Source organism: Otolemur garnettii, unplaced genomic scaffold (assembly GCF_000181295.1).
Source record: "Otolemur garnettii isolate 467f Iridium unplaced genomic scaffold, OtoGar3 scaffold00245, whole genome shotgun sequence".
Classification (NCBI taxonomy): domain Eukaryota; kingdom Metazoa; phylum Chordata; class Mammalia; order Primates; family Galagidae; genus Otolemur; species Otolemur garnettii.
In genome coordinates this window covers 1,228,479-1,242,741 of record NW_003852640.1, presented here as the reverse complement: position 1 = coordinate 1,242,741, position 14,263 = coordinate 1,228,479, and the positions used below count along the sequence as shown (strand labels likewise).

General features: G+C 48.8%; 1 protein-coding gene across 2 annotated transcripts in view; it reads left to right on the top strand.

The window, feature by feature from the left end:
- The first annotated feature begins 952 nt into the window (after window positions 1–952).
- Window positions 953–14,263, top strand: part of ZNF623 (zinc finger protein 623) — a 19,269-nt gene continuing 5,958 nt past the window's right edge. The window contains exons 1-2 of one of the 2 annotated variants that reach the window (XR_002771212.1): window positions 953–1,046; window positions 3,827–4,620. The gene's annotated coding sequence lies outside the window, so the exon portion shown is untranslated. Of the gene's footprint in view, window positions 1,047–3,826; window positions 4,621–14,263 lie in introns of those variants that run through there. The other variant, XM_003802346.3, reaches the window with a different exon arrangement.

Below are 14,263 nucleotides of genomic sequence, written 5' to 3'. Positions count from 1 at the left end.
AGCCCAGGAGTTGGAGGTTGCTGTGAGCTATGATGCCACAGTACTCTACCCAGGGTGACAGCTTGAGACTCTGTCTCCAAAAAAAAAAAAAAAGTGAAACCAGGTTTTATTCAGTAACTTCTGACAGTAGGGAAAGGGCTGAGGTTCATTCCGATTTGTGCAGAGGAGGCAGTTTCAGTTTACAGGGAGAATGAGGCAGTCGGAGGGGAGAGAAGAGGCAGGCGGCTCTGGGGGAAAATTACTAAGACTTGGTCAGCTTGACGCGGGGCAGGCTGTGCTAGGCCAATGACCAAGTTAGACTCCATCCTCCCACAGGTACTGGGAGACAGACGCCCAGCTTTCTGCCGACATCCCCAAACGCCCAGAGCGCCACTCCAGAGGTGTAAACAACACCTACAATTCACTACCGCGGCGCTTTCTTGTAAATGGTCCGGCGCCCGGCCGTGGTCATCCCGTAGCCGCTTTAAGCGCCCGCATCTGAGCCCGATCAGCGCAGCGCGGAGACGTCTGCATTTCTCAGGAGTAATGACATGCTTTTGTTCTCGAGTATCTGGATTTACAGTTCACTGGCAACGAAAAATTTTGCATCTGTTTACACGTTAGGTGAAAAGCACGCAAAAAGGCGTGCGGTTCTCCCGCGCTTTCAGAGCTGCAGAGAAGTTTAAAGACCCATCTAGTATCGGGGAGGCCAGTCTCGGGCTTCGGTCGGGCCAGACCGCTGACAACCAGCCCAGAGCGGCCGAGCCCCGCTTGCCCGGTCGCGTACCCCTAGTCTGCAGAGCCGGGCCCCGGCAGCCGAAAGCCCGAGTTTCTCCCGCACCCAGCGCCGGGCTCGGCCGGAACCCCGCACCACCGAGAAGGGAGCTGCCCCCCCGGCGCTGCTAGAGCGCCACCGGAAGTTCCTCGGGCGGAGCCTCGGGCGACTTCCGGCCGCGGCGTGCGGGCAGCCGTGCGGGCTTTGTCGGCCGGCCTGCGGGCCCGGGGCTGCGGTCCAGCTGTCCCCTCCGGCGTCGGGCCCGCGCGGTCTTCTCGCTGCGGGGCGCCGGGTGAGTGGCGCGTTTAGGGCCGCGGGCGGGGGCGGGCTCAGCGACCTGGCCTCAGCTGGGGCAGAGTCTGCCGAGAGGGCCGGGCGGGTGTCGGCGGACAGCGGCCGGGCTCTGATGGGCCTCGGTGAGCTGGTCTCCTTGCAGCAGCCCCGGCCGCCCCCGTGAGGCAGCATCTCCGGCCCGTGGCCCGCGGCCTGTGGCCCGCGGCGGCTCCCTCCAGGGAGCTCATCTAGTGCCCGAGCCCGGCGTCTTCCCGTTCCCTCGTTTTCCTTTTCCCATTGCCTCCAGCCCTTTTTCCCAGGGATTACACATCCAAGCCTCAGAGCCTCTAGTTTAAATTGCTACGTCACAATTTTTAAGCCTCCTAAGCCACTTAGATGGGCTTCCCCAGGTATTTTTAGGGGGTGATAGGTACAGGTGGAGGCTTTACTACTGTTTTGCTTTAACCGTACTTGCTTTTACTGAAGGGTGTCTTTGCGCTGGAGGCTGTGCAGCGCTGGCATCTTACGTGCTTTTTGGGGTTAGAGGTGAAGGGGGAAATGTGATAAACAGAATTAACTGCAAGACTTGGACCTGAAAGAGAAATACCAGATAGAGAGAGGTGTTTTGGCTACATCTTTCTGGCTTTCTTCTGAAAGTTCTCTTTGCCCTACAAGTCTTTGTTAATCCCAGTGGCGGGCTCTGTGCTGATGTCAGGCTGGTCTAACCCTTGTACACCAGCTACCTCATGGTGAAGGGATCCCCAGGGCCCGAGTAGCATGCCAGAGGTTTCCCGGGAGTCTTTAACAGAATGCAGGTTATAAACTCAAGCAGTTGGTATGAAGCAGCTCAAGGAGCTGTGAAGCTTGTCAGTACTGCCTCAGGGTCAGGGAAAATGACAAGTGAGAGGACACTGGGCTTGTTGGTGTCCTTGGGCAGAGCCCTGAGAGCAGCATGCTGTAAGCAGAAGCTAATGGCCTGGGAGGGCATTTAGCCACAGGCTACCCTTCTCTGTTTGACCTTAAGCTTGTCACCTCCCTGAACCTCACAGGTGATCATGAGGAGCATTAAGAAGACCGGAGTCATGCCTTGCCTAGTGTGTGGCACACAGCAGGCACCCACTACTGTGTTTCCCCCAAAACAAGACACTGTCTTATATTTATTTTTTCTCAAGAAGACACACTAGGGCTTATTTTCAGGGGATGTCTCTGGGCCAAAATGCAGATACACTGCATAGCCATCCCCATCACTAGGTCTTATTATCGGGGTAGGGCTTATATTTAACAAATGTGTAGAAATCCTACTAGGGCTTATCTTTTGGGTAGGTCTTATTTTCGGGGAAACATGGTAGATGACTGCAGTGAGCTTGTGGTACTCTAGTCCGTGTCTCACATTCAGGTGCCCTCTTGCTCTGCTTCTTAATCTTGTAAAGCTCAGCAGACTTTCCTATTCCTTTGTTTAGGCCATAAATGACAAACAGTGAGAGCACAAGGCAGGAATGTCCCTTGACCAGTGCCGTTGGGGAAGCTGAGTTTCTCGTGGTGCATCAGACACCCCTGTGCACTAGCCAGTGTCACTGCTGCTGACACACAGCTTTAGCTGTGTTTTTAGATAATTTCAGGCAATGTTTTATCCAGCAAATTCTGCATGTCATAACAAGGGAGGGGTCCATGTTATCACAGTATATTATAGAGTCACAGTCTGGCCTGTATTTACTTCGGTTCATTTCATTTCAGTTCCTTAAATGAAAGGGTATCAGTTTATTTTTACTTAAATTCATAGAAGAAAAAGGAGCCAAGCAGAAACTGAAGTTTGCTGTTTTAAGACACATGCTTCTTGGCTCAGTGCCTGTGGCTCAAGTGGCTAAGGCGCCAGGCACATACACCTAAGGTGGCGGGTTTGAATCCAGCCTGGGCACACTAAAAAAAACAATGATGGCTGCAACCAAAAAAAAAAAATAGCTGGGCGTTGTGGCGGGCGCCTGTGGTCCCAGCTACTTGGGAGGCGGAGGCAGGAGACTCTCTTGAGCCCAGGAGTTGGAGGTTGCTGTGAGCTGTGATGTCATGGCACTCTACCCAGAAGGAAGGCTTGGGGCTCTGTCTCAAAAAAAAAAAGAAGATACATGCTTCTTCAAAGCAAGATACATTTATTTTTATTTTTTAAATTTGTTTTTTACCAAAACATCACATACGTTTATTTCAAATGTAACAGCACTGTTAAAATTGATAAGTTTAATTTTTAACTTCACCAACTAAACTCAGCCATTTAAATATTTTTAAAGTTGTTCCCTCTAAAAAACAGAGCTTTTCTTTTCCACCACCATATAATATGGTCTCATAAACAAATACAGGCTTGTTTCTAGGTAGTGTAACAGTCATTTTAAAAGTTAAAATCAGGCCAAGTGTGGTGGCTCACACGCGTAATCCCAGCACTTTGGGAGGCTGAGGTGGGAGTAACCCTTAAGGCCAAGAGTTCTAGGACCGGAAAACTAGAATGTGTCACTGACTTCCAAAACAAAGAAACCAAAATTTCCATCCCCATTATTTTTAGTTAAGAAAAATGGCAAGGCTTAGAATATAAGCTTACTTTCTTAATGCTAATCGCAGATGATCTCTAAGCAAAATGTTCTGTAAAAGTGACGTCACTCAAAGTGACGTCACTTTTACAAAGGGAACAGTCTTCCATGGTGGGTAAATGGGCTCTGAGGCAGACAAACCCAGAGTTGAATCTCAGCTCCGCCCCTCACAGGAGTAGTGACCTTGGGTAATTTGCTGTCACTTTTGTCCCTGTTCCTTCTGTAGAACGGAGTAAATGGTAGGATAACGCCTACCTCCTGAGGTTTGGAGAGTCCGTCAGGGGGCCTGATCAGCAGTGACTCCTCCTCGCTTGAGTTCTGAGCCAGTCAAGGCAGAGGAGCAAGGTTTGGGAAGAGCAAATGGTCACCTTCCCACTGGCCAAAGGCTAGATTGGCGCAACGTCGGACTTCGCAGACTGAATGCCATTGAGATGTTGCTGCCTACTCACAGGCAGCCCTGATGGTACAGCCTCTCCTCAGAGGCTGCCCTGCTTAAAAGCTCTGGCTGGGGGAGCAAAGTGGAATGGGAGCCCCTGGAATTAGCAGGTTCTGGAGAGGGTAGGGGAGAGCAGGCTCAGATGCCTCCTTTTCCCAAGCATTTCATTCTATTCACACACACCACCTTTTGGGGCAGGAGAAAAGGTTGAGCAAGAAGCCAGAACACTTGAGGGAAAATTCTCCCCTAGGAAACCAGAGGCCTAGGGATGAACATTCCCTCCCTCCTAGCTGGGGTTCAGAGGAGGGACTTGGTACATCCCTGGGAGTGTGTCATTGGCTATGACAGGGATGCCACCTGGGGAGCCAGGCACATGTGTATGTGTGAGCTTGAAGAATGTCAGGAGATGGGGGAGTGGCGGCTGCATAGGTCCAGTGTGATCCCATTTGAAAAGCCTGTGTGCATATACGTGGATAACCGTGTATGTGTGTGCACATAACTGCACAGATAATTGTATTTTGTTGAAGCAAAAGTCCAGATCAGGCGTCCTCAAACTACCGCCAATGGGCCACATGCGGCCTGCCTAGGACATTTATCCGGCCCTCCGGGTGTTTTTGCCGCCGCTGTCTGTCCTGCTTAGCAGCCGACTTGTCCTGGGCCCGCAGTCCGGTCCTCCAATGGTCTGAGGGACAGTGAACTGGCCCCCTATTTAAAAAGTTTGAGGACCCCTGGTCCAGATGGATGAGTATATGTATAAACAGCTAATAGTGGTTTTCTGTTGAATTACCAGAGATTTTTCGTTGTCTATATGTTTGTATTTCTTAATTATTTGAAATATTTTTATAATATGTAACTTACGTTTTTAATCACTAAGAATTAAGAAGAATTTATTAAAGTAAAGCAGGATATTAAAACTGAATAGTATGGTTCTGATTTCATAAACTATTGAGCAAAAACAGACCAGAAAAAAAAAAAAAGGTTAACTGAAAATTTGGTGGGCTCATGTATTTTTATTTAAAAAAAATGAAAAACTAATAGTAATTTTTCAGCAGGAAAAAAATATAAAAACTTGGTCATGGACATTTAACTGAAACATTTTCAGTGAACACCGTCAGTAAGTGATTGGAAGTGTCACTTATGGGCCAGCGGGGTAGCATGCAGTGAACCACTGGAGGGAGAAGGACTGACACGCTAATTTTGCAAGAAAATCTCCTAGGGATAGAAATGCCTCCTTGGGCTGACACTCTGCTTCTCATTCTTGTCAGTTACTGGTATGTGTGTGAATTTCTTTATCATCACTGGGAGTCTTGCATCTGAATATTCAGGTTGTACATGTGTGTTATTTAAGACATAGGTTAAAGTTGCTGTAACATTCAAATACAGTGTTTCAAACAAGAAACTTGATTTTTCTCACTCCCTCTCACAAGTAGGTGGTGGCTTCAGGCAGGGAGGTGGCCCTGCAGGACTCTGACTGCTCTGCCCATAGAGTGGAGGGAGTGGACAGCACACATACATCATACCCCCTCTTGCCTCCTTGGCTAGATCTGGGTCACAGGGTCACAGCTAACATAAGCAGAGACTAGGAAATGTCATTTGCTGGGCAGCCATTAGTAATTTGGTGGAGTTTCTAACATTAGAAGGTAGAAGGAAGGCTGAGTGTGGTTGCTCAATGCCTGTGATCCTAGCACTCTGGGAGGCTGAGGAGGGTGGGTCACCTGAGCTCTGGAGTTTGAGACCAGCCTGAGCAACAGTAAGACCCTGTCTCTACTAAATATAGAAAAATTAGCTGGGCGTTGTGGAGGGCACCTGTAGTCCTAGCTACTTGGGAGGCTGAGGCAAGAAGATCACTGGAAGCCAACAGTTAGAGGTTGCTGTGAGCAGTGATGCCATGGGCCATGGTGCTCTACTACGGGCAACAAAGTGAGACAGACTCTGTCTCCAAAAAAAAAAATTGAAAAAAAAAGGAATAATGGCAGATCTGCCCTCAAATTTCAGGAAGATTCTTTTTAAAATTTTTTTAGAGATAAGAGTCTTACTTTGTTGTCCTGGTAGAGTGCCATGGTGTCACAGCTCACAGTAAGCCTCTTGCTCTTGGGCTTAGGCAATTCTCTTGCCTCAGCCTCCCTAGTAGCTGGGACTACAGGTGCTCTATAACACCCAGCTATTTTTTTGTTGCAGCTGGGCTAGGGCCGGGTTTGAACGTGCTACGCTATATGGGGACGGTGCCCATCAGGAAGATTCTTCATCCCACATATGGGATGTACAGGCACACCTGGGAGATACGCAGGTTATCAGCAAAATAAAGTGAATATCACAATAAAATGAGTCACATGAACTTTTTGGTTTCCCAGGGCATATAAAAATTATGTTTATGTTACACTGTAGTTTATTAAGTGTACAATAATAGCATTATATCTTTAAAAATGCACATACCTGGCTAGGCGCTTGTGGCTCAAGTGGTTAAGGTGCCAGCCACATACACCTAAGGTGGCGAGTTCGAATCCAGCCCAGGCCCGCCAAAACAACAATGACGGCTGCAACCAAAAAATAGCTGGGCGTTGTGGTGGGCGCCTGTGGTCCCAGCTACTTGGGAGGCGAAGGCAGGAGACTCGCTTTAGCCCAGGAGTTGGAGGTTGCTGTGAGCTGTGATGCCATAGCACTCTACCCAGGGGGATAGTTTGAGGCTCTGTCTCAAAAAAAAAAAAAAAAATGCACATACCTTAATTTAAAAGTACTTTGTTGCTGAAAAATGCTAGCAGTCATCTGATCCTTTGTCATTTCTTGCTGATGGAGGATCTTACCTAAATGTTTGACTGCTGATTGGTCAGGATGATGGTTGATGAAGGTTGGGGTGGCTGTGGGAATGTTCTTTAAAAAAGACAGCAGAGTTGACTGCGTTGATTGGCTCTTCCTCTCATGAACGATTTCTCTGTAGTGTGTGATATGGTTTGATAACATTTTACCCATAGTAGAACGTTTAAAATTGGAGTCAGTCCCCTCAAACCCTGATGCTGCTTTATCAACTAAGTTAGTGTAATATCCTAAATCCTTTGTTGTTATTTCAACTGTGTTCACAGTATCTTCACCAGAAGTAAATTCTATCTCAAGAAACCACTCTTTGTTATCCATGAGAAGCAGTTCCTCACCCTTTCAAATTTGATTGTGCGATTGTAGCAATTCAGTCCTATCTTCAGGCCACACTTCTAATTCTGGTTCTTTTGCTCTTTCCACCACACAGAGGGCTTTAGCCTCTCCAAGTCCATGATGATTGGAATCAACTTCCAAACTCCTGTTAATGTAGATATTTTGACTGTGACCAATGAATCATAAATGTTCTTGGAGGCATCTAGAATGGTGACTCCTTTCCAGGTTTTCAATTTGCTTTGCCCAGATCCATCAGAAGAATCACTTTGGCAGCTGCAGCCTTACAAAATATATTTCTTTCTTTTTGAGAGAGTCTCATTTAGTAACCTTTGGTAGGGTGACATGGCATCATAGTTCACAGCAACCTCAAATTCTTGGGCTCAAGAGATCCTCTTGTTTCAGTCTCTCAGGTAGCTGGGACTACAGGCAACTGCCACAATGCCTGGCTAGTTTTTTGTGTTGAGTAGAGATGGAGTCTTTTTTTTTTGTCTTAGAGACAGAGGTCTTGCTTTGTTGTCTTCTGTAGAGTGCCGTGGCGTCACAGCTCACAGCAACCTCCAGCTCTTGGGCTTAGGCGATTCTCTTGTCTCAGCCTCCCGAGTAGCTTGGACTACAGGCGCCCATCACAATGCCCAGCTATTTTTTGTTGCAGTTTGGCTGGGGCTGGGTTTGAACCCACCACCCTTGGTATATGGAACTGGTGTCCTACTCACTAAACCACAGGCGTGGCCTCTAGAGACGAGGTCTTGCTCTGCTCGGGCTGGTTTCTAACTCTTGACCTCAGATGATCCACCTGGCTTGGCCTCCCAGAGTGCTAGGGTAGGTTACAGGCATGAGCCACTGTGCCCAGCCACAAAATTTTTTTTTTTTTGAGACAGAGTCTCACTTTGCCACCCTTGGTAGACTGTCATGGCATCACAGCTCACAGCAACCTCAAACTCTTAGGCTTAAGCAAATCTCTTGCCTCAGCCTCCCAAGTAGCTGGAACTGCAGGCACCCACCATAATGCCTGGCTATTTTTTGGTTGTAGTTGTCATTGGCAGGCCCGGGCTGGGTTCGAACCTGCCAGCTCTGGTGTATGTAGCTGGTGCCCTAGCTGCTGAGCTACAGGTGCTGAGCCAACAGAATGTGTTTCTTAAGCGCTAAGACTTGAATATCAAAATGACTTCTTGGCTCGGCGCTTGTAGTTCAGTGATTAGGGTGCTGGCCACATACAGTATGGCTGGCGGATTCAAACCCAGTCTGGGCTAGCTAAACAGGGACAACTGCAACAAAAAATAGCCGAGTATTGTGGCAGGCGAGTGTAGTGCCAGCTACTTGGAAGGCTGAGGCAAGAGAATCCCTTAAGCCCAACAGTTTGAGGTTGCTGTGAGCTATGTTGCTCTGGCACTCCACCCAGAGCAACATAGTGAGACTCTGTTTCAAAAAAACAAAAAAAAACTTCTTGATCCATGGGCTGCAGAGTGGACACTGTGTTAGGCAAGAAGACAACATAATCTTGTACCTCTCCATCAGAGCTCTTGGGTGACCAGCTACATTGCCAGTGTAATTGTATTTGGAAAGCGATCTTTATTCTGAGCAGTAGGTCTCATCAGTGGACTTAAAATCACAGTAAACAATGCTGTAAATAGATGTGTTGTCATCTAGGCTTTGTTCCACTTGTAGAACAGATGGAGACAATGGCTTTAATGTAAAGTCACATTAGCCCCTGATGAGAGATTCAGCTTGTCTTAAACTTTTGAAGCCAGGCATTGACTTGACTTTTGCTACAAAAGTCCTTGATGGCACCTCCTTCTAGTAGAAGGAATAATACTGAAAGCCTGTATTATTATTACTGAGATCACCTAGACCTTCCGGGTAACCCGCTGTATCTTCTCCATCAGCACCTGCTGCTCCGTCTTGCACTTTTATGTTATGGAGATGGCTTTTCTCCTTGGACCTCATGAACCAACCTCTGCAGCTTCAAACTTCCGCAGCTTCCTCACCTCTCTCAGCCTTTACAGAATTGAAGAGAGGGCATCACCCTGGGTTAGCCTCTGTGCTAAAGGAATGTCGTGGCTGGTTTGATCTGTCCAGACCACTCAGACTGTTTCACTGTTACTTGTGCATTCACAGGAATAGCACTTTTAACTTCCTTCAAGAATTTTTCCTTCCCTTTCACAACTTGGCTAACTGGTACAGAGGCCCAGCTTTTAGCCTGTCTCAGTTTCCAACCTGCCTTCCTCGCTGAGCTTAATCATTTCTAGATGTTGACTTAAAGTGAGAGACACATGACTCTTGCTTTCACTTGAACACTTAGAGTCCATCATAGGGTTGTTAATTGGGCTAATTTCAATATTGTTGTATCTCAGGGAATAGGGAGGCTCAGACCAGGAGAGATGAGGAAGGGCTGGTTGGTGGAGCAGTCAGATCACCTGCAGCCTTTATAGACTAAGTTTGCATCTTATATGGGAGCAGTCTGGGGTGCCCCAAATACTACATTAAGTCTGGATTCTTGTTGTCAGCCAAGGACTGACTGGTGCAGGGGCAGAGTTCCTCATGTGCCTTAGAGCCCTGGCCACTAGTGTGCACATACCTCTTCCCAGTTACTTGTTCATTCAGCTGAGTCCAGCGATGAAGAGCTTTGCAGGTTCCAAAGCAGTGACTTAAGATGGAGAGGTTGTCCAGGTGGGCCTGCCTGGTCACACAAGCACTTGAAGGCAAGTTTTCTCAGCTAGCGGGGAACATATACCCGCAACTGGAAGTGTGAGAGATTGGATGTTCTGTCCCTGCCTTGATGCACGTGGCCTCCAGGAGCAGTTCCGCTGACAGCCAGCAAGTGACCAGCACCTCAGCCTTATGACTGGAGTCTGCCAGAAATCTGAGTTGGCTCTGAGGTGGATTCCCCCCAGAGTCTAAATGAAAACACTCAGTACCTGTACTTGTGATTGGAAAGGCAGTGCTGTTGGTAACACCCAGAAGTTGGTGACTCCTGCGGCTGTGAGCAGAGGTCCCAGCCATACAGACCCGCAGAACTGCACACTAACAGATCATGTTTCAAGCTGCTAAGCTGGGGGGGTAAATGGTTTTGCAGTGCTGTATAACTGTGAGTGGGCCTCCCCCAGTAGAGGGCACCACCTTGGGCGAGACGGATTCCTAGTGAGAATTCCCAGACTGGAGGGGAGCTGGGTGGAGCACCCAGCAACTGGGCAAAGTGACTAGCCCCAGACCTGGAGGGTCCTCATAGCCTGGTGCTCCCGCCAGCCACAGCTGTGTCCTGAAGATACCAACATTCAGCTTCTTCCCCCAGGTTCTGTTCTTAAGCTTTGTGGAATGGAATCTCCTGGCTTCTGCTCAGTGTTCCTCTGTGGGAGCCACTTGCTCTTCTGGCTGTTCCCTAGTGTGGTGCTTCTCTGCTGTTGGGCATTTGGAGTGACGACGACAGTGCTACTTCAACCATCCTAACTGTACACGTCTGTAGGGTACACCCACATTTCACCTAGCAGATGGCGTGATTCCCTCAAAAACAGTCCTTTGGGCTGCTAGCCAGTGAGTCCATGGGGTGGCTCTGGTCTTTACACTAGCAGAATCCCCCATTATTGGCCATTATCAGAGATGGCAGTATGAGGGGAAGGTGCATCATCAGTCTAGCAGGAACCTGGGTGGGGGGGGGTGGCTCTTAAGAGACAGCAGCCTTTTAGTCCTTGTACATTCTCAGACTTGGCACTGGTACCATGCGGGTGAAGGAGAAGCGCTGCCCAGGGCCGGAGCAGGTGTCCCTTCAGCCTCTGCTTTCAGGTGGGCTCGTCTTGCAAGGCAGGTTCTTGGACAGCGCTTCGTCCTGGCCGGGTGCGTCTGCAGAGTGCACAGGCTCCCCGAGTCTGCGTGGGTTCACCCACATCCCTTTGGTGAGGTGGCAAGTCTGAAGTGTGCTGGGGTGCTTGAGTGTGTGGAGGTGTGTGAGCACGTCCTGCAGTGGGTGCCAGCCTGGCCACGTGGGCACCCAGGGTCCTGAACGGCAACAGCTGGATGAATAGTTACTTTACTTGTTTTTATTAATATACCATTTATTTATTGGTGGGGGGTTTTCTGTAAAGTCTAGAAAAACCTCCAGATAAATTCTAACACTGCTGATCTTTATTTAATGTGTGTACCTTACGTTTATTTCAGTGTTAAGAATTAGAAATGTTTGGGTCTTTATTGAGAAGTGCTTTTCAGGAGAAAAAGCAGAGTTAGGGGTTGGGAAGGTGGGGCTGGGGTCACTGAGAGGGTGATCCAGGAAAGACTCTAAGCAACACAGACACCTGGAGGCTATGTGGGACCAGGCGAGGTATGTCTCTGGAAAAAGTTGCAGACAAAAGACCAGAAGTGCAAAGGCCCCACATATGCCAGGGACAGCAGGGGCCCAGTGTGGCTGGGAAGGAGGCTGGTCCAAGCCTTGGTCCAAGAACACAGGCAGGATAGGGGTGCAGGCATGATGGGGGCAAGGGCAGGATGGGAGTGCAGACAGGACAGAGAAGAGCTCTTTCAGCCAGAGTTGGGTTTTCTCGTGTAAGTGTGAAAGGAAGAAATGGGCAGATGGGGTGTGGGCAAGGGCACAGATGATTTTGTGAGCAGAAATATGTGGTAGGAGCTTAAATCTTGCTGAGGTAAATTAGCCTGTGGCCAAATTGGTTTCATTATGTGTCACTTTCACTTAAAGTAAAAAACCACCATTTCCAAGAACCTCCTGAGATTAAGTGAGGACTTTCTGTTCTTTGGTGGAAGTGCCAGGGCAGCCAACACTGCGGAGTCCTTGGCCCCTCTTCCCCTCAGACTCCCCCAGTCTGGGTGTGGCTGTAGGTGTGCTGTGGCCTCTGGTTGTGCCTGATCCTTGCATTGGCCTGCCAGTGTCAGGGTCCTTGCTGCCTGGCACTCAGCCAGTGCCACGTGCTGTCTATCTTTGTTATGGTGACACTCCACTTCAAGGTGTTCATTTTTTTTTTTTTTGAGACAGAGCCTCCAGCTGTTACCCTGGGTAGAGTGCTGTGGCATCACAGCTCACAGCAACCTCCAGCTCCTGGGCTTAAAGTGATTCTCTTGCCTCAGCCTCCCACGTAGCTGGGACTGCAGGCGCCTGCCAGAACGCCCGGCTATTTTTTTGGTTGCAGCCATCATTATTTGGCAGGCCTGGGCTGGATTTAAACCCGCCAGCTGAGGTGTATGTGTCTGGAGCCTTAGCTGCTTGAGCTACAGGTGCCGAGCCCAGGGTCTCACTTTATTGCCCTTGGTAGAGTGCTGTAGCATTACAGCTCACAGCAACCTCCAACTCCTGGGCCTAGGTGATTCTTTTTTTTTTTTTTCATTTGTAATTGTGTGTGTGTGTGTGTGTGTGTGTGTGTGTGGTTTTTGGCTGGAGCCAGGTTTGAACCCACCACCTCCGGTATATGGGGCCAGTGCCCTACTCCTTTGAGCTACAGGCGCCACCTTTTTTCTCTTTTTTTAGAGACAGAATCTCACCTTGTTGCCCTTGGTAGAGTGCCGTGGCCTTACAGCTCACAGCAACCTCCAGCTCTTGGGCTTAGGTGATTCTCTTGCCTCACCTCCCGAGTAGCTGGGACTACAGGTGCCTGCCACAATGCCTGGCTATATTTTTTGTTGCAGTTTGGCTGGGGCTAGGTTTGAACCCACCACCCTCGGTATATGGGGCTGGCACCCTACTCACTGAGCCACAGGCGCTATCCGAGGTGTTCAGTTTTGTATCAGGATATAACCTAAACCACAGCAAGAACAGAGTGGTGCGGATGAGGCTATGTCTCTGGTGGAACGGTCCAGATGAAAGGTGCTCTTGTTTTTGAGACCAGCTTCTTTCTGATGGGTTTGCCCTGTTGCCACCTGGGCTTTCTCTCAGCAGTGTATCCTGTGCTGGCTCACCAGGCCTGCTATGTTCTGGCCCAGAGGTGACTGTCAGCTGTAAGCAGGTGTTCCTGTCCCATTGGCCAGAGCTTTGTTCCCATTGCCTCACTGTGTGCAGGAAAGTAGGACATGTAGGCTGTGTTCATTACTAGAAGAGAGGAGTGGACGGAAGCTTTGGAACCATTAGCAGTCTGCCACAGCATTCCTGAATTCACAACATTTAGTTTTTCTGTCACTGTTGGCAGCAGTGTGGACTGAGAAGGAATAATTACACTGAGTGTGTCTTGTGTAAGCATGATTAGAACATACCATCATACGACAAATATTTGCTAAATGTAAACTTTGTGCAGAGATATAGAACTGTCCACATGGCACTTGCATTCTCCTGGGGACATGGAGCATACGTGGTCTGTGGTGTGTACAAAAAACACAGCTCATTGATTCTAGGACACACCATTTATTCCTCTTAGTATCTCTGAAATGGAATTGACTCTTAGAGTTGGTGGAATATTTTAGTCTTTAGTTTTTTGTTGTTTTTTTTTGAGACAGAGTTTCACTTTGTTGCCCTCAGGAGAGTGCCATGGTGTCACAGCTCACAGCAACATCAAACTCTTAGGGTCACGTGATTCTCTTGCCTCAGCCTCCCAAGGGACTATAGGCTCCTGCCACAATGCCCAGCTAGTTTTAGAGATGGGGTCCTGCTCTGGCTCAGGCTGGTCTGAAACTCCTGAGCTCAAGCGATAACCCACCTTGGCCTTCCAGAGTGCTGGGATTACAGGCATGAGCCACCAACTCTGGCCAGCATATTTTAGTTTAGTTTTTTTTTTTTTTTTTTTGAGACAGAGTCTTACTTTATAGCCTTTGGTAAAGTACCCATGGCATCACAGCTCACAGCAACCTCCAACTCTTGGGCTTAGGGGATTCTCTTACCTTAGCCTCATGAGTAGCTGGGACTACAGGCACCCGCCATAACACCTGGCTATTTTTTTGTTGCAGTTTGGCCAGGGCTGGGTTGGAACCCACCACCCTCTGGTATATGGGGCCAGTGCCCTACCCACTAAGTCACAGGCACTGCCCAAGAATATTTTAGTTTTCGGCTCGGCGCCTGTGGCTCAACCGGCTAAGGCGCCAGCCATGTACACCTAAGGTGGCAGGTTCAAATCCCCAGCCCTGACCCGCCAAACAACAATGACGGCTGCAACCAAAAAA